This window comes from Rhinolophus sinicus, chromosome 16 (assembly GCF_057876585.1).
Source record: "Rhinolophus sinicus isolate RSI-liver-muscle chromosome 16, RSI-T2T, whole genome shotgun sequence".
Classification (NCBI taxonomy): Eukaryota; Metazoa; Chordata; class Mammalia; order Chiroptera; family Rhinolophidae; genus Rhinolophus; species Rhinolophus sinicus.
Genome location: NC_142516.1, coordinates 186,625,191 through 186,649,660, shown reverse-complemented (window position 1 = coordinate 186,649,660; position 24,470 = coordinate 186,625,191).

Here is a 24,470-nt window from a genome sequence, read left to right as displayed (position 1 = left end):
CCAACCTCTATAATATAAATACAATTGAAAATTACACAATTAACTGACTGGTTGGAGCGGCCGGACAATCAGCTCATCCCTTGCACGCTGGGAGAATTCCAGCACCCACGTGTACGGTCAGATTCACTCCAGTGAAGGGCAAACGACATCGTGAAGCTTTGCATGAATGGAGATGTAGCACCAGACTACACCGAGGAAAGTCGTGGGGGGACTGCATCATCCCGCAGCACAAGGTGACCGAGACCATCACGCCACGCTCAAAACTGCTCACATTGTAGCCGCGCCAGCACCGGGTCTGTGCTATGGATTCGTTTCAACAAAACTTTATTGGTGCTATTAATTTAATGTGGTTAATTTGAATTTTATTGACTGTTTAAGTTTTGTTTCCAGCTCATGTATAAATTTGTGTTTCTTTTCAAGTTATGTCAGAGCCACAAGCATGAAGAGTGTATATCGACACTTGTGTGGGTATATTTTCAAGTGGCTGTATAATGTTCATAATTTATGTGAACTCTCGGCGCCCAGGATGCCTCCTCCAGTTCCCAGGGTGAGGAGCCCATCGTCACGTGGGGCGCTAAGAGGCTCCATCATATTTGATCAGACCTTTCTGGGGCCAATAAAGTGACTTATTGAGAGTAACCGAACTTACAGTTAGGAAATCTACCCATAAATACGTAAAGCTGTAACAAAAGAAACAATAGCCTCCTGTGTGTGCTCAGGAAGAACCTGGCGCCCTGACTTCTCAGCCTTTTCTCTCAGGCTCCGCTGATGCGCCTCTATATGTGAACCCTTCTTGACCTTTCTTGTCAGTGCTCTAGTTAGCTGGCTGGCTGCTTATTTTGTTCAGGATGCTTGTTTCATGTACAGAAACTTCTAGCCTTGACATCAGCACATGCTCAAGTTTCACTCTTAACACAGTTCTGATCCAGCAGTTTCTATGGAGTTGGCTTCCCTAGGAACCATTCTGCAGGCTGCTGCTTTCTTATTGAGCTTGTCACTACAAGACTGGCTTTGCGTTTTTTCTTGTGTTCACGGCAATTTGTGTCTCTCTCTGAGCATTTACTCTGCCCTCCTCTTGCACTCTCTGTTGAGACGTGGATCCTGCCCTGAGTGGTAAGAGGGGCCCTTGGAGCTCTGCGGGCAGAAAGTCACTTCCTGGGCAGGAGCCAAGTTGAAAACGGATTCCCACTTGGGGTGGAGACTTGGGCGTCCAGACACGTTGTGAAACCATTAATGTTTTTGCTGTCACTAGTAGTTAGGGGCTATTTCTGGTTAACTTTCCATGACCTATGTCATAGAGGTATCACGCCTCCACTATTCATTCATTTGATAAATATTTACTAGACATCTCCTATACGACAGCCATTATTCCAGGTTTTGTCAATAACAAGGTGAGTAAAATATAGTGTTTGTCATTCATGAGCTTGTGATCTCTTTGGGATGCCCTGTGCATTTAAATAGGTTGCCATTCATTGTGACAAATGCCCTACCATATAATAAAAGGCCATATCATATAATAAAGCCCTCCTGGGGTGAAAAGGAGGAGCCACCTCGCTGCCACTGGATGTCAAGAGAGACATCAAGGGGTCAAGGGCATGCCATTTGAACCCCTCTTGAAGGATGAATAGGAGTTCCTTTGTTGGGAAACATGGGTGGGTAGGCATTCAAGGTGCAGAGGAGTTTGTGAAAAAACTCAAAGAAAGAGAACAGCATGGAGTTTGAGTAAAATGTAATTTGGAACCACAAAGACCCTGAACAGCCAAAGCAATCTTAAGAAAAAAGAACAATACCAGAGGTATCTCACTTCCTGACTTTGGCTTGTACTAACTACAAGGCTACAATAATCAAAACAGCATGGTATTGGCAGAAAAACAGACACATAGACCAATGGACTAGAATTGAGAACCCAGAAATAAAACCACATAAATATGGACAGATAATTTTTGACAAAGAAGCTAAAAACATACAATGGAGGACAGACAGCCTCTTCAATAAATGGTGCTGGGAGAATTGGATAGCCACGTGCAAAACAATGAAACTGGACTGCTATTTGTCATTATGTACCAAAATTAATTCAAAATGGATCAAAGACTTAAGCATAAGACCTGACACAATAAACTGCATAGAAGAAAACATAGGTACTAAACTTATGGACCTTGGGTTCAAAGAGGATTTTATGAATTTGACTCCAAAGGCAATGGAAGTAAAAGCTAAAATAAACGAATGGGACTGTATCAAACTTAAAAGCTTCTGCACAGCAAAAGAAACCATCGACAAAATAAAGAGGCCACCAACTGAATGGGAGAAGATTTTTGCAAACAGTGCCTCCGATAAGGGCCTAATATCCAGAATATACAAGGAACCCACACAACTCAACAACAAAAAAACAACCCAATTGAAAAATGGGCAGAGGACCTGAAGAGACATTTCTCCAAAGAAGACATACTAATGGCAAATAGACATATGAAAAAATGCTCAACATCACTAATCATCAGAGAAATGCAAATCAAAACCACAATGACATATCACCTCACCCCAGTTAGAATGGCTGTCATCAACAAGACAAATAGTAACAAGTGTTGGAGAGGCAGTGGAGAAAAAGGAACACTCATACACTGTTGGTGGGAATGCAGACTGGCGCAGCCGTTATGGAAGGCCGTGTGGAGGTTCCTCAAAAAATTACGAATAGAATTGCCATATGACCCAGCAATCCCTCTCCTGGGTATCCACCCAAAAAATCTGAAAACATTTATAGATAAAGACACATGTGCTCCAATGTTCATTGCAGCTTTGTTTATGGTGGCCAAGACATGGAAACAACCAAAATGTCCTTCGATAGATGAATGGATAAAGAAGTTGTGGTACATATACACAATGGAATACTATTCAGCGGTAAGAAAAGATGATATAGGAACATTTGTGACAACATGGATGGATCTTGAGAGTGTAATGCTGAGCGAAATAAGTCAGACAGAAAAAGCAGAGAACCATGTGATTTCACTGATATGTGGTATATAAACCAAAAACAACAAAAGAACAAGACAAACAAATGAGAAACAGAAACTCATAGACACAGACAATAGTTTAGTGGTTGCCAGAGGGTAAGGGGGGTTGGGGGTGGGGGGTGGGAGATGAGGGTAAGGGGGATCAAATATATGGTGATGGAAGGAGAACTGACTCTGGGTGATGAACACACAATGGGATTTATAGATGATGTAATACAGAATTGTCCACCTGAAATCTATGTAATTTTACTAACAATTGTCACCCCAATAAATTAAAAAAAAGTAATTTATTCAGGATGGCTGGTGCACAGGTTTTTGTGTATGTGTTGTGGGAGGGAGAGGGTGGTGGCTGCTCATACTAGAAAGAATCAGGGTGCAGAGCCCAAAGAGGCTTAGGCTTCCGGCCAATCACGGGCAACTGTAACCACTGCTCTGTCTTTGGGCTGTTATGTTTTCCCCTTCCTTCCTCCCTCCTTTCCTTCCTTCCTTCCTTCCATCCTGCCTGCCTGCCTGCCTTCCTTCCCTTTTAACAGCTTTATAACTCACCCATCATACAATTCACCTGTTTAAAGTATACAGTTCAGTGTTTTTTAGTATATTCACAGAGTTTTACAACTATCAGCACAATTAATTTTAGCACATTTTCATCACCTCAGAAAGCAAAAACACACCCTTTAGCTATCACCCCTCCCCCCCACACAACCCATGTCTCCCTGCCCCCCATTTCAGCCCCAATCAACCACTAATTTACTTTCTGTGTCCATGGATTTGTCTATTCTGGACACTTCATGCAGATGGAATCATACAATATATGGTCCTTTGGTGAATGGCTTTTTCCACTTAGTGTGGTGTATTTTCTTTAGCAGCTGCAGAATGGGCAGCAATTGTATTTCCCCTAAACCTACAAAGAGATAATGAGTTCATGGGAGAGAAAAAGAAAGAAAAGAAAACAGTGGTGGTGTAAAAGGGCCAAGCTAAAAAGGCATTCATTTCATTTAAGATATTTTTCTGGGACCACGGCTCCCCAGGTGTGAATACTTCTCTTACAAAGACTTCCTCTTGTTTTGAACAGTAGATAGTTTATCTGGAACCTCGTGACCTGCAGGTGAGGCCTGCGTATACTAGGGGTACAGACAATCCTTCTCTTTCCCACTCTCATGTTGCCGTTGCTTCCAAGAAGACACCGCTGAATTTGGCATCTATGCTCTTTGCTGCTCTATGAGCCTCCTGCCTGATAATGCATGGACACAAACTCGCTTCTTTTCTAGGACAAACTTGATGAAACACCAAGTGGCATAAGCGGTACCAGAACTGTGTTCAGAAGTGTCGTAAAATTCATATTTGCAAATTCAACAGGGCAGCCCTTGTCCATTGCATATGTCGCCGTGCAGAATTGCTGAGTTCTGCAAAGGGCTGTTTTCTTTCCCTGTGAGGCTTGCTGGCACATTTTCAAAGACCACATCAGTCAGCATGAGCAGCCCTGGGCCTGTTCCATGCAGCTGTCTCGGGTTTTATAGACCCGGAGATGGAATTTTATAGACTGGCTGCCATTTTGGGTTGTAGGCTAGTGATTCTCCCTCTTTCCCTCCATGAACATTTGATTTTAAATCTGTTTGTAAAATGACACCGTTAGCCTGAATCATCTTAGGCTTCAAGTGCTAAAATAGAACGGAATATGCAGTAGTTGACTCATATTATTGTAGTTAAACTACATGTCACTTATTACTACATGACTTTAAGGATTGTTTTACTTAATTTTTATAAGGTACATCGACGCCAGAGCGCGTCTTCCATCTTGTTCTCCTCTCTGGAATGTGTTTCATTAGTACACTTCTACCAAAAACTATATTTTAAGAGCTCATTGTGTATAACTCTGCTTTATTTTTCTGTTTCTCTCTCTCTCTCTCTCTCTCTCTCTCTCTCTCTCTCTCTCTCTCTCTCATTCATATTTATATTTACCAAAATAGGATTACAAATCTTCCGCTAGTATTTTAATTAGGAAGATTTTGGCATGTGGCTTGAGGTTGTCCTTTAATGATTTTAAAAAAGTGCTAAATGAGAAAGGGAAACGGGAGAGGCAGATCTGGGACACAAGTAGACAGAATGCTAACTGCCCGTGGAAATCCCAGCCTAGCGAAGGGAAGCTTCTAGCTGAGGGTCAAGATCAACTTGCCTAATCATAGCAGCTGAGACCCAGAACCTGATCTTGGAGTTGACCTCTTCTAAGCGCTAATTCGGTGGTGTGGTGTGGGTCCGGAACACCAAGGCCAGGAGAGGTGGTGGCGGCACACTTTTCACCAGATATCAATGAGCTCACAATCCCTGACCAGCCTGGTATGATAGGAGAGCACAGGTTTTATAATCAGTGGGCCTACATTGGACTTTGGGGCCATTTAGTAGCTGTGTGTTGGTGGCCCAGTTATTCAACATCTCTGATCTTCAACTTACTTCTTCTGCAAGAGAAATATGACAACACCTCGCTCCGGGGGCTTTTTGTAAAGATGAAATATGCAGTGAATGTTGCAGATACAGGGAATTTCAGATTCAAGCTTTGTCCCTGTCCTTTGATCAGACGGTATGTGACATGACCCATGTGAGAGTCCCTGACCAGAGATTCAGCTAGAAAGGTGGCTTTATCCATTTTTCTCCTATCTCTTTCCTGGATCCATTTGCTCCTTTACTCAGTGCTGAACACTAAGTGCCTGACCCTGAGCAGAGGCTGGGGATACAACCATGACAGGCCAGACCTTGTCTTGCTCCTTCCTGCTGGTCTCGTGGAGGTGCTGGCCGTGGAAGACAGTTACAACCAGTGTGGGTAAGCACCGTGCTGGGGGGCATTTGGAGAGTCAGATAACTTAGGTGGGGAGGGGTACGGGAAAGTAGAACCCCCAAGGAGGCAGAGGAGGTACAGGCAAGGGCGAGGCAAAGAGCGTAGGACAGCACACAGTGGGCAAAGCCATGGGGATGCTGTGGCTCCTGGTATGTCCGGAGTGTTGAGGGTGAGGGAAATACCGAGTTCAACATCGAGCTAGAGACAGCACGGGCTCCCTGCACAGGAGTTTCCTCCTTGCCTCCCCAGGGCACTTCCATTCCTCAGACGTTGATGCTAAGGTAGGACGCTGGGGCATTCCTCACATGTAGTGTTGGAAGCTGGAATGCATTTTTCCATGGAAACAACATGTTCAATGATAGTTTCATGTAGTTAGCATAGTGCTATAAATAACATTTTTGCGTGGACTTTACTTTTAACTAGTAAAATATAGAAAAATACTGGGGGATGGTAAAATATAGAAAAATACCTGTTTCCTGACTAGGGGTCCTTTGAAATGCAGAGTGCTGGGCTTCTTGTGCTGGCCAGCTGAGCTCGGCTCAGAGCCACAGGCTGGCTCTGCTTGGACTGGAATGTTTGGTCCAGTGAGGCTCTCTCCACAGGGCTTCTGTTGTTCCACTGCTCCATGCTACCTGACTTGGTCTGTGGGGACACTGATTTGGGAACCCTTCTCTAGGCAGCAGAGGTTAAGTGTAGTATCATTTTTTCCGTCTGATTCACCATCAGCCTGGGGTTAGTCCACATACAAAGTCAAGCGTGATAGCTGAGGCAGTGTTTGGAGGTGACTTCTCACATTCCAGCAAGTGCCTCTTTTTCTTTTCCCTTCTTCCAGACCTCCTCCCTGTCTCTTATCTCACCATGCTAGTGTTTTTCTAGCTCAATTCAATGCAATTCAATTCAATGCAATTCAATTCGACAAAAGCAGATGGGACACTCACTACATGCCTGCCACTCTAGGGTGCAGGGCTAACACAATGCAGCGCTCTCACCCCCAAGGACTTTGCAGTCTGGCAGAGGGGGTGGAGGACAGAGGCCAGCTCGCCTGGTGGGATAGTAGCCCTATTGGGACGGAGTCTCTGGGAGCTTGGGGCGTTGTACCTCAGCCACGTTGGGGACAAGGAGGAGGCCTGAAGGACCAGCAGGAATTCGCTAGACAAATGCAGCTGTGTTCCAGGCACAGAGGAAGACAGGAGCAAAGGCGCAGACACTTTCTTAGCCTGGTGCACGCAGGATGTGAGCCAATGATGGGGCCAGAGAGGAGGCGGAAGTGGAGAGCCGTGAGAGCCGAGGACGGGGAGGCCAGATCCAGGCTTTCCTGTTTCTCCCCAGAGGCCTGGAGGGTGCAGCCCTCCGAACTGAGATGGATGCTGGCTTCTGCTCTATGGGAAGTGTGTATTTTTCAAAAGTTCCTTAGAGGAAAGAGTCCCAGGAGAGGAGAGGGGCTGAGCCTGCACTGGCAGGAAAAGTGGATTAAAAGCAAACCCAAAATAGCTCCTGAGGGTTGGCCAGATGGAAATTAGATTGCTGGTCTGTGTGGGTGTGACCCTGGGAGGCCAGCAGAACAGTGAGAACCAGGGGGTGATCCAGCTTCTAGAGAGTCGGGGAGAAATGTTGCTGTCTGGTCCCTACTCAGCAAATGTCACAAAACAATATTACCCAAAAAAAAGCCACATAAAAAAAATTCCAAGTGCAAAGGATTTTTGAGTGCCACAGGGGGAAAAAATCACTTTATTCATGGATGGCTGTCAAGATTACTGGCCCTGCTCTTTACAATAATACCTAGATTTGTTTGGGAAGTAACAATAGGGAGGCAGCTTTCTAGTCTTTCTTCCTGAGCTGTGAAGAATTCAGCCATTCTCCTTAGGTTGCTGTCATTAGGTGTGGGGTGTCCCATTTAGGAAAATGCACCTGGCCTTAGAAAGTGGCTGGTTTGCCGTCTTTTCTGCTTGTGTCTGTCTGTCTTTGGTCTTGACATGTAAAGCCACGTACTTAAGAAGAGAAAAAGCTGGGGTGCTGTGAACATGTAACATCTGTGCCCTTTCGGTTTCTTCTCTTACTGCTGCAGTGTTTGGGGTCTCGGTCCAGGGAAGTGAGGCTTCTGCCCTTCAGGCAGCCCTCGGCTGCCCAGCACCCCTGTCGGGCGATTCCTCATCTTAAAACTACAGGAAGTAGCAGCTCCAGGCTGAGCACACACCTGCTTCTCCTGAGAAAGACAAGCTTCGGGAAGGGAGATTTAGATTTCGAGTAAACAGGAGGGAGGATTTCGTAAGCTTCTCGGAAACGCCTGGACCTAATGCTTGCCGCCTGCTACTAAATTTGGCCTTTTCGTTTTCCTCACACAGGAGACAATGGCAACCGTGGCACAAATTCCGGGATGGATTTAGATAAACAACTTGGCTGCTGAGGATTTTTACCTGATATGGGTCCCAGAAATATCCAGGGTTGTAAGCCTGACTCAGGACTATTTCAATTAAAGTGTCAGGAATAGAAAAATTCAGTCTAGCTGATCACTCACTCTCTTTCGTTTTCAAGACTTAGAGTTTCATTACTCTTAATAAACTGCTGGAGGCAAAACTATTTTTGTCCTTTCAGCTTTGATGTCATGTGTAAGCTGATTCCCGCATTTGGGTAATATTGTGGACAGGTTCAGTTTCACCTCCACCCTCTTCCCGGGCAGGTAGAACGCATCTCCCCCACCTAGAGCATAATGCCGGTACATGGCACTATTACAGCACTCGTCGCCGATTGCACATTTGTTCACGAGTCTGTTTCCCTCGGTGCTCCTGGAATCCCACTAGGATCCATCTCTCATTGGCTTTTGAATTCTCGCTGTGAGCACTGTGCCTGGCACCCAGTAGGCATGTATTTGATGCTAAGTGATCATCCTGATTCTGGGGGATGATGATTTGGGGAACCAACTGACAAAGGAATAGAGCGAAAAGCTCATGGAAAGACAGCTAGAAGGAAGAGGAAAGAGCAAAGGATTTGAAAAGATCCAAGGGTCCTTTTTTTTTCCTAGCTGTTTCTTTCACCTGGGGCAAATCACTAATTTGACCTTTTGTTACCCATGAAATGATAATACTGCTTTCCTTGTAGATTTTGGGAAGAGGATTAAATAATACAATAGATATGAAAATGCTTTCTCACCTGTGATGAGTTTTATGTAGAAACACCCTCATTCTTGGAAAGAAGCACCTGTACCCGGAATTGGCACAGCCCTGTTCCTGTGTAGCTCCCTCACAGTCTATCTGAATGACCCGGGCAAGTAAATCACATAGCCTGTCATGGATGCTTCCTTGGTAAGGAAACTGTCAGTGCTATTTCCCAGGATCAAAAGATGTAACACATTTGGAAGGAGAACTGACTCTGGGTGGTGAACACACAATGGGATTTATAGATGATGTAATACAGAATTGTACACCTGAAATCTATGTAATTTTACTAACAATTGTCACCCCAATAAATTTAATTAAAAAAAAAAAAAGATGTAACACACATTAATATGGTTTGAAGAATATTAAGGTCTATGAACTGGAGCCATGGTATTATCAGATAAGGGGGGGTTCTCCCTTCTGCTTGAGTTCTCTGCTGTCCTTCCTGCCCCTGCCCTCCTCCCTTCCCCCACCGATTCTGGGCACATGTGCATGCATGTGTGGAGTGTGGGGGCAGGAGGTACCGCCCCTCTGAGTGTCAGCAGCTGTGCTCATCTTTGCTGTGCAATAACCCAGGTGGGCTGGATTCTTGGCAGTCTGCTACAAGGACAGAATGTGGAGGGCAGCAGAAGCTGCCTCTGCTGAAATCCCCCATTTGGGCAGATACATCCAGATGTACAAACAGACGCAGACATTTCTGGTATACCTGCCCCCAAACTGTCACTCTTTTACAAACAAGGTCAGCTTGTCCCACCAGCCAGACAATAGAAGCAGTTAGGGTTGTTCCCTGTGCACTGAGAATAAAGCATTTCAAAGCAGGATTAAGTAGAACCTTAATAAGCAGGACCCTCAGTTCACCAGAATTATGTCGTTGTGTTTAGTATTCATGGGAAAGATTAGCAAGCAACACACAACGCTGGTGTGTCAGGATGATGTATTAAGATATTAATTTGTGCTTTGTTTGTGCTGCGATGGAGAAATGCAATTGAGTGAGACACTGTTGTGCTTTATTTTACCCCACATTTCTCATTCTAAGAGAGTGGACAGGTCTTTTAGGGGCACTTGACTCTAAACTCCTTGGGCAGAAGGGGGAGATGAGGATCTCTGGTGTGCAAATGAAATTTGAGAGGGAGGTACAGTGCCCTGAGACTGGGGAGCTGGTGGAGATTGGGGGGTCTGCTGAGTCATGGCACCGTTACCCCTGCTGTGTCCAGAGGAGCAATGAGACCTTGCACAGAAATGGTTGTGTAGAGTTCCCAGGGGCTGAAACCCAGGAAATGCACCCCGGCCTTGGTAACTGGCTTCGTCTGCCCCTGGCATGGGTGAGGAAATGCCAAGCAAGCATTAGGACTTCAAGCCATCACCTGGCAGGTCAGGAAGCCCCGCTGGGTCCTGAGACTGAATTTTGGAATCATTGTTCAGAGTCGAATTGAATGAAAAGAAATGCATGTGATGTATTTCTTGGAAAGCTGACAGGAGTGTGCAAACTTACCCTGACTTGGTTGGCAGTATTTATTTTAGAGATGCAATTTCCAGTGAGCTCTATGAGGTCAACTGATTTCCAGTCCAGTTTCCAGCAGCTATGTTTTCAGGACTGTAGGGGCTTAGAGAGTTGAGGGTAGAACAAGCAGAAAGCTGAGAGCCAAGTTTCAGAAGTCAGAGGTGGCATTTGGAGAAGACTGATTCACTGGAGCCAGGGGCTGGAGTGTCTCTTCCCAATGGGAACCCCTGAAACCCCTAGAGTTTGTGACAATGGCAAACTCGGGAACCAGATACTGTGCTAAGCACATTAAACACATCAGCTCATTAAATCCCCGTAATAGCCTTGGGATGTGGGCACTGTTATTAGTCTCTGATTTTACAAAGAAACTGAGGTACAGAGATGCTCAAGATCACATACTCTGTTTCCCCGAAAATAAGACCTGGCAAGACAATCAGCTCTAATGTGTCTTTTGGAGCAAAAATTAATATAAGACCTGGTATATTATATTATTATATTATATTATATTATATTATATTATATTATATTATATTATATTAAAGACCTGGTGATACAGGTTAGTTAGCATGTCCCTAGGTAGACAGGGAGGTCCCTGGTGGAATAAACAAAGACAGCCATATCCTACAACTCCAGGTTTTGAAATAACTCCTCGCTCTAGGATATAATGTAACAAGGCCTTGAGGTTAATCATAAAATTCCTTTTGGCCTGACAGGTGGAGCAGATCTGATAGATAAGAGTGGGTTACTTTGCTAATCCCTTCAGGATGGGCAAGCAGAACAAACCTGGTAGATAAATTTCTAGAAGGCGCCAGTTCCTTTCTTCAAACAGTTCCCTTCTTCAAACAGCTCCCCTTCCCCAAGCAGGCAAGGGAAGGTATAAAAGTAAGAGCTTTTGCCTCAGTCACTGGCCACCCCCATTCGGGACCACCTCCAGCTCAGGAGCTTTGACTCTTTGCTTTCAATAAACTATCCTCTTTTTAAAACTCTTTGCCTCTCCTGGGTCCGTGTTTCCATTATTAGGTCTCTCGAGACACGACCCCAGCCCACACCCAGAAACTTCCGGCAGATCCAACATCATCTACATCATTTGGGGAATCACAGGAAAAATATTCCTCCATCACCACTCTTATACTATAGTAAGGGGCAAAGGTAGCAGTGAACCAAGCAGTCTGGCTTTAGAGTTCATGCTCTTAGAAACTATACTCTTCCGACAGTTGATCTTGAATTATCACAGATGGGCTGGGATATTGTTACTGGACAGGGCTCATGGGTCAGGGTGCTAATCCAAGCAATGATGGAGGAGATTTTTTGCTGTGAGTGAGTGCTGAGATTGTGTCTCGTGAGACCGAAGAATGGAAACACGGACCAAGGAGAGGCGAGGAGTTTTTAAAAGGAGGATAGTTTATTGAAAGCAAAGGGTCAGAGCTCCTGAGCAGGAGGGGGTCCCAAATGGCAGTGCCCAGCATGGGGCAAGGGCTCTTATTCTTATATCTTCTCTTGCCCATTTGAAGGGAACTGACGCCTTCTAATGAAATTTGTCTACCAGGTTTGTTCTGTTTGTCCATCCTCAAGGAATTTGCAAAATAACCCACTCCTATCGATCAGATCTGCTCCATTTGTCTGGGCAAAAGGAATTTTATGACTAACCTCAAGGTGCTGTTACATTTTGTCCTGGAGTGAAAGAGGGATTTCAAAAGTTTCAGAATATGTCTGTCTTTTGTTTATTCCACCAGGGACCTCCCTGCCTGCCTTATAACATGCCAACTAATCTGTCTCAGCAAGACTGTAAATCATCAAGGAAAGTCAAGTATGCCTATTCTTTGTGGTTCTGACGAGGTAAAATATTTTTATTTTTTAGGACGAATTTTTACAAGTTCCGAAACAAAAAGAGGTTTCCGGCCAACCCTTGGTTGTTCCACTTCTGAAATACTGAGCAGTTCTCTTGCTAGCACATTTTGGTTCATCGGGATTTTACTTCAACCAATAACTTGCTGTCACTGGGGCCATCTTGAAGAGGACGAAGGCATATGCCTCCTGCGCTAACTTTACAACTCAACCAGCTCTGGTCTGGTCTGTGGGGCTCTTCTTTGGAAACACCTAAATATAAGGAGGGGCACTGGAATCTCGGGATGAAATCACAAAAACAGGGGTATTTGCATTCTGGTAAGGACACTGACTCCTGACAGAGTGTACGGGCAAAACACAGAATGGACGGTTTCTTCCGGACCGCGCCATTGCAACGAAATTTGACTGGGATTTGGAGAGCATTATTCCTACCTTTGGGGAATTCCTGTGTGGATGTAAATAGAGCTTAGTATTTGTTTATAGGTAAATACCCACAAGGTCATAACAGGTGAGGGCTTAAGGATATAGCAACAGCACTTTCTTTTGGGAATAAGGACGTTATGTTTGGGTACTTTCCGTGTAACACTACTTTCTGGATTTGAAGATGACATTTCTTATGATATTCTCAACCCATGGTCATATGGCAGAGTGGTCTTATAAAAGCAGATACATTTATACTCTCGGCCAGTTTTCATTCCATGGAGTACAACAGTCAAGAAGCTTCCTTTGTTAGAAGTTTTGAGACCTCCCCATTCCTCCCTCCCCCAGGGGAGCTGCCACAGGGCTGTCTGTCTCACTCACAGTGGGTCTCAGCAATGAGGAAATCACTGAATGAAATCATCTGCGTGGCTCTGACAACTGTTTTATCTTTAGGGCCTTCTACTGCCTTTTACTTTTTATTTATTTTTATTTTTTTAATTAAATTTATTGGGGTGACAATGGCTAGTAAAATTACATAGGTTACAAGTATACATTTCTATAATCCATCACATTGTGTGTTCACCACCCAGAGTCAGTTCTCCTTCCATCTCCCCTCGTCTACTTTTCCCTCATCTACCACCCCCCTACCCTTACCCTCTGGTGACCACTAAACTGTTATCTGTATCTATGAGTTTTTGTTTAAAAAGACCATTATATCCCACCTCATTGCAGTGTTACCTTTGTGGTGTCAGGTGACTGTATATGGGTATAACATGATTCTTTCTACTGCCTTTTATTTCTGATCCAGCTTTCCCTTTGGACGTGGGTTTCTGACTCTGATGCAAAGCCATCTGCCCATTTGTCTATCCTGTTACCCATCCACCCATCCATTTGTCCATTCAGTCTTCTATTCAAGTATTATCCACTGCCGGCCTTCTCTGTGACAAGCCTCCCTCAGTGCCCCAGGTGACTCTGCTCTCCTCAGGGGGCTTGGGGGCTCTCATTGGTCCCTTTTGTCACCATGCATGGTGGGGAAAGCCACCCTCAGGTTCATTTTCTTGGCCCCTCCCGTGGCCACAGTCCGTTGTGGTACCGAGCTGACTGGTCTGCAGTTCCCATCTAATTCTGGGGGAGGGAGGCCACATGTCCACCCTGGGTCCTCTTCTTCCTGTGAAGTGGGACCCATCCTCATATCACAGCCTACCTTCTTTAATGCCCTGCTTTCTATGGGCAGCTCAGAAAGTTTCAGATCTAAAGAAAAAGCTTTGATAAAACCTGAATCCTGGTAAAACCCTTTCTCTTAACAACCTTACAAAGTCTATTTCTTTTAGAGTGAAGTATAGTTTGAAATTCAGGGCAGGAGCAATGGTGTCTTTTCTCCTGTGAGAATATTGCCTTCCTGGGGCTGTCTGTCTCAAAAGCACAGTCCAGTTTTAATGAGCTGTGGAGTAGAGGCCAACAAATGTTCACTAGGAAGAAATAGAGGGCAACAGTCAAGCATCCCTGGATAAGTGGGAACCTGTGTGGGCCCCACCCTCCAGTGGCCCCCATTTTCCACCTCCATTGCCCTGAACTGTGCTGTTTCATGTGACATGGAGAAACTGCCTTCCTCCTTATACTGGTTCTGATTTATGTGGCCTTTTTCAAGATCAAAACTTGAACTAGAGCTCCTGAGTTGAAAACCCCTGACAGGGCACGGGAGGCCTCTGTGCTGCACTTAGCTGTCACACCGTGTCATCTCTGAACCACTAACCCTGGGCAGTTGGCCCCAAGTGGAGAAGCAGCAGCCCCAGGGTGTCACCATCTGTCAGACCAGCAAACCATAGAAGCTTCTCCAGTGGGCGTCCCTCAACTTTCGCTCCTTGGATTTTGACTGGTGTCCAGTGCAAGCACCCTCGCCAAACTCAGGCAGCTTGAAGGTTGCTTTTCAAGGACCTGGACAACAAGGTTAACTCAAGGACAATGCTTGGCCCTGGCTGTGGCTATGACCTACTCCTTCTGTCTGACATTATGGCTCTCTTCCCAGTCATCTTAGGGGGTGGGGTCTACCTACGTACTTCCCAAATTTCTTACCATTTTGGCTTGAGGATTCAAACCTTCTGGGCTCTGTCATGCTTCTGGGCCTTTATCTATTTCATTCCTTCTAAGGGTACTTTCTACTCCCAGTCCTTGATTCAGCGGCATTCACTGAAGTAGCCGGGCACTTCTCTGGGTACGGACGCGTCCCAAGTCCTAACGGTCTTGCCCAGCGTGCAATTCCATATCCTGGGACACGGCCTCGAGGACTCCCTCTCCCTTTCCCCCCTTTCCCCCCTTTCCTCTCAGCCCTGAATTAGGGGCTCCTCCTCTGCTCCCTTTGAACCTGACACACATTTCTATCGGGGTCAATATCACAAGCAATATTGTAATTGCTTTCTTGGTCAACCCTTTTTTGACTTAATTACTTCTTAAAAGGGCAAAGATAGCGTCTTATTTACTTATAACACTGGCTGCACATAGAAGACCTTCAATGGAATTTACTAAATGAGTGGATAAATACATGATCGTTTGAATGCATTTTCAAAATCACATCTTGGTGAAGGATTGAGTAAGAGTATATTCTCAGAACTGGGAAAACAAACCAGAGAAATTTAGTGTGATTTTAATTTTAACCTGACCTTGAAGCCCTAGGGTGAATAAACAGAAGATGAAAGACAAAATATTGGATTTAAGAAATGGCAATTTTCTCAATGTTTAAAGTTTTAAAAATCCCATGCAATTTTGCCTACAGAGAGGAACGAAAAATGTTGCCATGAGAGAGCTGTGAATTTCATCTTGTCTCCGGGACAACAAAGTGAATAATTTTAGAAAGAGACAGAGAGAAACTGAGACAGCTTCACAAAGCAAACTCACTGTTCCAACCAAAAAAAAAAAAAAAGTCCTTTCAAAAAAAGAAAAATGAAGACTATCAAAACAGAAGGATAGGAATCAAAACCAAAACCAAAGGAAACGTAGATTCTCTACACAGCATCTTCTCCTGGTGCAGGCCGAGCAGGAAATGGTGAAACAATGGAAATGTTATGAGTGTTCATCTCTATTGAGACATCCCCGCGTCATCTTTCTGACGTTTACATCAGGGAAGAAATGTCAAGTCGGGACCACGTGTAGAAGCTGTCTCCCAAGGCCAACGGCGAAACCTGATCAGCCCGTGGAAATCCTGACAGGCTGTCCGTGAAGACGCCGACAGGGAACAGGGCTGCTCAGAAGGATTGGTGCTCTCCTCTGGCTTTGCTCTAGCGCCTGGAGCAGTCTCCTTTCGGCTCCATCAGGAGCAAATCTAGGGTCTGTTTCCTTCATGGTTGTTTGCCTCCTGATTCTGGCATTCTGCGAATCAGTTCGTTGTCATGGAGACAACCATTTAGACCATTCATCTGAACAGGGCCTTGCAAAGTGGGTGAATAGGACCCAAAAAAGTATCCACTTCAGTGCAGCAGGGCTCCCGTCAGGAATACAGTCACTGCTCGGGCAGCAGCGGGGCTGTTACACGGCTTCCCAGAGCGTTCCCGGTTCATTCCTTCATCTCTCCATGTACTCAGAACACATTTGTTTACTGCTTCTTAAGTGTCCTTAACATGTACTTTCAGCAGAGATGTTTCTGACGTCAGTATCAGGACACTCCCACGGTGCCAAGCTCCCACATCCGGTCAGCACATCCCCACAACAGTCCACGGCGGTCATGTCCACTTCCAGCGCTTCATGTTCAGAATGTGGATGAGGAGCTGCTTCTGCCTCACTGTCTGCGGCATCGATTGTGAGATCTCTGAGGGCCTCGGGCCGTCGGGGCAGGGCAGTTAGATGACAGCACCCCAAGTCATGGTGGGAGGGGAACCCACAGGTGGGAGCCTAGAGCTAGGGAAACGAGTAAGAGTCATTGGGGGAAAGCAGCTAGCTCCGAAGGGCGTTTGATTCCGTGTGAGCAGTGTGAAGCCATTCTGAGGGCCTCGCCACCTGAAAACCGAAGTGAAAAGATGCGTTGTACATGGCTTGGGGGGCAATGGGTCACTTTCAACACAGAGAATAACATCTAATAGGACAATAGTTTGGGGTCATTTAGCACCCCCAAACGATACTGGAAGCAGAGTATTGCATATCGCAAAAGCCAACGAAGGTCTTGTTCTACGGGTATTCAGAAAGACAAAACTCATCAAGAAAAGCTAAACAGATATGAATATATACATGTATTTTTGTAAGGAGGTGAAGTGTGTAGTATATTTCAGGAAGACGCCCTACCAAATTGATAAGATAAGGAAGGGAAGAAAAATCAGTTTTACGAAAAATTAAGTCACGTGAAATATTTCTAGTGTATTCTTTGTGAATAGAGCTACTATTTTCTATCTCAGCGCCAGTGGAGTCAAGGGTCCTTCGACATGGATTCCACAGAAGCACGGCTACCATGGGAGGGATCTTTGTGACCACATCTTACAGTGGTTGTTAAATAACGATTGGCCTTGGAACGCTTTCTGTGATGGAATCTCACACAGAGCCCCACCTGTATGTGAAAACCCCTCTGTCTGCCAGCGTGGGTGGAAGGAGCTGTAAGAAACGCTGGTTTCAGGTTCAGAAGGTGTCTTAGTCCACTGGACTGCCACAACGAAAGACCACAGATTGGCTTACACTGTAGAACTTGACTCTCTCAGTTCTGGAGGCTGGAAGCCCAAGCTCAAAGCGCCAGCATGGTCGTCTTCCTGGCTTGTAGATAGATGGCTGCCTTCTGGCTGTGTCTTCACATGGAAGCGAGAGAGACAGAGAGCTCTTTGGTGTCTCTTTACGAGGACGCTAATGCCATCGTAGAGCCCGAGTCTCATGACCTCATCTACCTCTAATTACCTCCCGAAGCCCCCATCGCCCAATACTACCATGTTGTAGGGTAGGGCTTCGGCATCTGAATTTAGGGGGACATAATTCAGTCCATGGCAGGTGGAATGAAAGGTATAGGGAGAGCCTGTGGTTCAGGGAGGCAGAAGGGGACGGCTGCCAGGTGACGCTTTTGAAGCCAGGGTTCTGGCTTCTACTGCACAGCCTCACCTTCTGGAACAGCTGCCCTGGGTACCAGTCCTCAGTCTCTTCTGCCATTTTGAGAGCTGGGTGGGTTTCAGGAAAGATTTCTGGAGGCTGCCTTGTCTAAAGTTCATTAGGAGCAGTATTAACCATTGCATTAGAAACAGTTGTCATGGACAGAGCCCTGGCTGAAGTCTGCGCTATTCACACGACCACCTAGGCTAAGGTACCCTTACCCCTTTCCATTTCATCGAGAGGGTGCAGAGACGCTATGTGATAGTGCAAGGTCACACAGCCAGTAAGGGGCACCGCTGGGGATGGAACCCAGGCTGTCTGGCTCTGCGGCTGTGCCCTTAAATGGCACCACCCTCGGGGACGGACTGGACAAGCCCATAATCAGGAGAAGTGTGAGAGTAACCCCTCCCCTGGGCTGAGTGTCTGAGATGAGCTGTGTGGCCCCTGGTCAGGGCGAGGGCTGATGGTGTGACAGGCTGTAAGTGTCCTTGGCCTGTGGGTGTTTCCCAAGGTGAGAGCACAGGCATGGACTCACACCCTCTGCTTTTCCCAGTGCCAGATAATGAAGTAGGTAGCCTTATTCCAGTCCTATTCTCAGTGTCCTTTTTCCTAGTTGGATAGAGGTCAGAGGTCTCTTTATGGAGAATCACAGTCTCCAGGCACCAAGCCAGGCCTCTGAAGCTACCTGAAACCTTTGGTGCCATTGGACAGGACCACACGGAGCAGGATACCATTTTAGTGTGAGTGGTAACTGCTGGTCTCTCCTCCGGGGTGACCATCTCCCCTTCCTCAGTGGTACTCAATCATTACTACGGATGTTCATGTGCTGGCTGTCCGACAGCCCAGACATGCTGTCACAACTCTTGGATTGATGTCAGTGTGTAGCTGTTGTTCCTGGATGGATGGTCCATGTGCCCAGCACCACAGGAAGGAATGGGGGTGGTATGGAAGGGTGAGGATATGTAGGGGAGCAGGGAATACGCTTTGCTGCTGATGTGTAAGCTGTATGTCAGATTTGGGAGTGATGGTGACAAGAGTTCAGGCTTGGCTTGTCACTGTGGGCAAATGACTTTACCTTCCCAAAGTCTAGCTTCCTCACTTACAAAGTACAGGACCTGCATTGCAGGCTGTTGTCTGGATTAATCTAAGGTGTGTGCCATCTAGTCGGGACTCAACAATGTTAATTTTTTTTTTTCCTCAGAGGCTGAAGGTTATGTACTTAAAGAAATGCTCTGCTAGAGTTTAATTGGTATGATATTTCTTCTGTAGATTGTTTGTTTGCCTTTGCCCATGGATCTTTTTACAACTGAGACACTTCCACGCTTTTGAGTAAAGAGCAGAAGTTAAGCCAAGGAAGAAGCAAAGCTGGGGTTTAAAGACAGTCAAGGAACAGTGAGGACCACCCGTTGGTAGGAAAGGATCACAATGACTTTGTAATTCACAATGACTTTGAAAGAATCACAAAGAAAAAAAAAAAAAGGATATCCTGGGGAAAAACTGCATTGACACTCATTCCACTGTCTCAAGTCTTGGAGAGCTTGACAAATTAGTATTTTATGTCACGCTCTCAAGTGTAACCTCAACAAAGAACCACTGTCTCCTAGAAAGACTCAAACAAGTGAAATTAGGGAACTGGAAGAGCAAAACAATAGTAAAGACTCACCCACCAGAGCAAGAACAAAGAAGGAAGCATCCTCACAAACTCAGAATAAGATTTCAGACCAGATTCTGCCTGAGGTCAATAGTCCCTGAACAGACCTGCCCCAGGTGACAGATGGTTAGCAGAAGATGGATGGTTGAAGAGTTAAAACTCATCTTTTACTCTTCTTCCCTGCAGATCCTAATTTTCAAACATGATTTTCTGGCTAACTCTTCAGTAATAGGGAGCAGCTGATGCATTATGAGGTTTCTTTCCTATGGGAACATGCACTTTGCTGGTGGAGAAACACAGCAAGAAAAAACCAACAAAAAGCCACGCAAGTGGATTGATGAGAGCGAAGCAATTGCACGATTGGCCAAGAAAGAAGGTTAGGAAGTCGCCCATGGAGATGAAGCACACAGATGTCATTTAATATTGCTTCCAGTTTCAGGAGGAAGAAATTGCCTCCCAGCTGAGCACGTGGTGGTGAAGAAGGTTCTGTGTTCTCATTCCGACCAGGACTCTCCTCTCCCCCGCAGCCTCCCCAGATGCAAGCGTCTTACACTGAGGGGCTTTGAAAGGCTCTTCTTTCATTCCAAGGCGGCGGAACGGAGAGTGGCATGTAAAGTGCGGGCAGTCAAAAGCACCTCTGTGTAGACGGCTTTCCTGAATAAGATGCTTCTCTTTCCTACGTCACCAGGATCTTCTCCAACAAATGTATAGCTTATTCCTCCAAATGGCTTTTGAGAAACAATCATTCTGATTTTGCCTCCTCCACACATAGGGATTTAAAAATAACCAACGTTAGGATCAAACCCCGGATTAGCTATTTCTGGGGCATGTCTTCCTTCCAAGTCATGAAGAAAAGAACATCATTCAGGGCCAGAGTCGCCCCACATGGCATCTTCCCATATCTCTGTCATAAACACCCATCCATCCCCTCACTGCCAGCCAACTGAATGCACTGTGACTGACACATAAATTGTGTGAGGCAAGGGACAGGTGGGTTCACTGAGCTCGGGGCCCTGCCAGCCTCCTATCATTTAATAAGAAAGCTCTCAAATAAACACCGTATGATTTAATTGAATCTGAGCTAGGAGATATGGGTTTTACAGAAACTAATTATGGCAAGCAGCCTGACATATTAGTGCAGTAAATCTCACCGATGTGAGGCTCTTGAGCTGCTGCTGTGTTGGTTTATTCTCTCTCTCGCTCTCTCTTTCTCTCTGCCTCTCTGCATCTGTTTCTTTCATTCAGTCTCTTTTCACTTATTTTCATCTCTATCTCCTCTTTCTGGCATGTTTAGATCTTGAATAGGGGTCTGGCACTTGTAACCCACCGATTCCTCCTTCAGATCAATAAACATATGGGGGGTGTGTGTGTGTGTGTGTGTGTGTGTGTGTTGGTCTTTCTGCTACAATGGACATGACAATTCAGGATTGAATGGTATAACAAATCAATGTGGCAGGTGGGGATGGGGGGAGGGGGCAGTGAATAAAAAAATGATTGACACTTCCTGCCTTCAAATAGCTTATCATGGGTGTCACTGGGGTGGTACTGGTGGCTATGGAAAGGGGAGGAATAGAGTTATGTAAACAACTAGCCATGGAAACATCAGGCAGAATAAGGTACAGGCCATTTGTCATGAGAGTGCAGATGGAGGCGTTTTAATTCTGACTAGGCTGACTTTAGCCCCTTTCCTTCAAGGCTACCTTCCGTTTCGGCTAGGAACGGAATGCTTGGCTAAGGATTGGGACTGAATGAACTCATAATTGCATTTATTATTTACTTAAGAAGAAGTCTGGAGCTAAGTGGTCTCAGAATTTGTTCAGTCACTTGGCTATCCTTCCATGCTTTTCCCATCTTTCTTTGCCATTTTCAGTATTAATGGCTTTTTGTTCTTATGCTTCATGGTCTTAAGATAGCTGCTGCAGTTCCAGACATTGCATGAGCATCCCGAGATTAAAGGACGGGGCAAAGGCAAAAGACCTTCTCTTTATTAGGCTTTAGATTTTTATTTTTTAAGAAACAAAAGTTTTTTCTGAAACCTCCAAAAAAAATGTTCCTTGTACTCTCATGGTCTGAGCTGGATGGCTAGCTTTAAGGAAGGACAGGAATGTGAGAGCCAGATAGCCATGATTTATTTCATAGGGATGGATGCGTTGTCTCTATTACAATTGAGATTCTGTGAGGAAGGGGGAAGAGGGCTGGGGATGGCAGCTGGGTGGGCCAATCTATGATATCTGTCACACTTTCTTCTATGATATTTGAGGAAAAGGACATTTGTCTTACATCAGTTACTGACATGCCCTCTCCCCCAGCAGATGCTCCTCACGTAAGTACCCTTCTCTGCCATTTGCTTTGATGCTTAGTCACCAGTGGGATTCTTCAACTACAGTTCCCCTGAAACAATATTGCTTCCTCTACACATAGCTCCACAGAGGATTTCAGATCAGACAAACCTGGTTTCAAATCCCATCCCAGATGTACTGCTCACTAGCTCTGTGGTCTGGGGCGAATTACTTAATTTCCACACTTGGTAAAAATACACGAAATAATTTGTTTCTCATTGCATCACTATGAGGATTAAATAACGAGTGTAAAGTGCCTTGCACAATAAACGGTAGTTTTCTCTTTCTCCACATTTGAAACATAATATTAGCTGACGTTTACTGAGTGCTTACTGTATGCCTGGCATGACTTTAAGTGCTTCATACAAATTAATTTATTTGACCCTCTCACCAGCTTAGCGAGGTCTGTAATAGCATCATGTGCTGTAACAGCTGAAAGAGTACGAGAGAAAAGCGTATTTGTCTAAGTTTCCAGACACAGAAACAGAATGAAGTCTGAATCAAGGTTGTTGGTCTGGAGCCGGGGCGCTAACCACTGTGTGCTACTTCCTCCCACACACAGGTGTCTCTCCCGGGAACGGGTTCCTGCCCAGCCAGGACCAAATCTTCTCATGAGACCACAGACTTTCGGCAGCAGGCAGCGTGAGCAACCCCACTGTGCGGCGGAGGAGGATGGTGGGTCCTCCAAGGGCAGGGGCTCTGTCCTGTCTAAGAGGTGGCATAGCATCAAAGCAAGGTCACAGGAGGGAGGGAGGAGGGGTAATGCTTGGCAATACACATCAGGCTGTACCCCACCTAAGGGTTTCCTTCCGCCTTGGCTCGTTTCGCCAACGTCAGTGTGCGTTCCAGCACCCAGCTCCCGACACATGGGACTGCCTTCAGAGAAGGAGGGATGGAAAGGCTCCTGCTTCCCACAGAACCCCTGAGCCCTCATACTACTTTCTAGGTGGGGACCCCTGACAGAGAGAAAAGATCAGCCTTAGAACCCAGCAGCATCAAATCATTTTGACATTCTCTCTGGGTATAGCTTTTCTAAAGGCAATAAGACAACCTTGTTTGTTATATGGAGGAAAATGGCTGTCTTCCCTTTGGCTTCTGAAAAACCTACTCAGTCGCACTGAATGATTCTAACAAATGGACATAGGCTGCAACATCAAAACTTTAGGTACCCACGGAGCTCAGGAGCTAAAGCACCTTTTGGTCTGAGATCCTAGAAACCAAGGGAGAGAAAAGATCAGAATGGAAAACTGAATCTCTGCTCTGCTGGCTGTCCTGCCTGAGTAATTTGAATTTGATGTTTTGGATGGTAGTATTTCTTTCTTAAGGGAAATATCAGTGCCTGCCTTAATATGCATTCCATGAAAAGAAATAGATGAGTTGTAAACAGTGCTGGAAAGGTCTTTGATGTGGATAGAACAATTTTCATTAAAAAAAAAAAAGGAATTATACCAGAGTCTGTGAGGTTGGATGGAGGACGGTGGGATGGGGAAAGTGGAGGTGTTTAAGGACTGTACTCTGAGGAGGTAAATTCTTCTGCACACCCCCTTATCCCTTTGTTGTTGTTTGTTGCCTTTGGACGTTGTTTGTTTGAGTAAAGGACGAACACCCACAATAATGGACCAGACAGCTGCGGGGGCACAGGCCTGCCTAGAAACGAATCTCTGCATTGCGTATGATGAGTGACAGGTGAATTGTTTACATGCCAGGCATAGAATCGTTGGTTACTTAGGCCTCTCTGAGAATTGCTGAGCCCTAGGTTCAAGATTGCCATTTTAAAAGTGATTTCCTGGTACCTTATCACACATGATTTCCTGGTAACCTGGCTAGAGGTAGGATAAGGGAGATTTAAGAGATATCTGATTTTACAGAGGAAACCTGGGCTCCGAGCAGCCAAATGACTTGTGATGGGGAAGGACTCTGACTTCTCTTCTTTGCTAACAAACCCCACCGAACCATCAGGCCCTGCTCCTCTTGGTTGGGAGTTCCCCGCAAGACCTCCCTCAGTTGGGGGCACCTGAGTTCAACACAGCAGGAAGGTGCTGTCCAGCAAAAGAGGAAGGAGACATGATGATTTGGGTCACCAGCTTGTGGCCTCCATAGGGTCAGAGGTGCAGGTAGGTTCAGCAGGGCAGGTATATGTCCAAATTCTAGAATTATGCGCACACTGAATACTGGACGGGGCCTCAGAGGTTTTCCAGGCTGGTTCTCACCAATGAGGAAAATGAGGCGAATTCTGCGTGCAATTCCGATGCGTGGGTTTTCCCCCCACACCACACAAGTCTCTGACACTAGCTGGGTGTCCTACAATTCAACTCAACCCTGACACTGCCTGGGGCAAGCATCAGATCCTACAGGTTAAGATATCAGTCCCCCAAGACTGCCATCTCCTTTAGTTGCTGATCGCAAGGCCAGCTTCCCATGACCTTCTCCTTGGCTTCAATGAATTTGCTAGAGTGACTCGCAGAACTCAGAAAAAGATTTTACTGACTAGCTCACTGGTTTATTATAAAAGAATGTAACTCAGGAACAGCAGATGGAAGAGAGACATAGGACAAGGCATGTGGGAAAAGGCTCAGCGCTTCCATGCTTTCTCGGACTCTCTGTGTGTTCACCAACCTAGAAGTTCTCTGAACCCCATCCTTTTGGTTTTTTATGGAAGCTTTGTTACAAAGCCA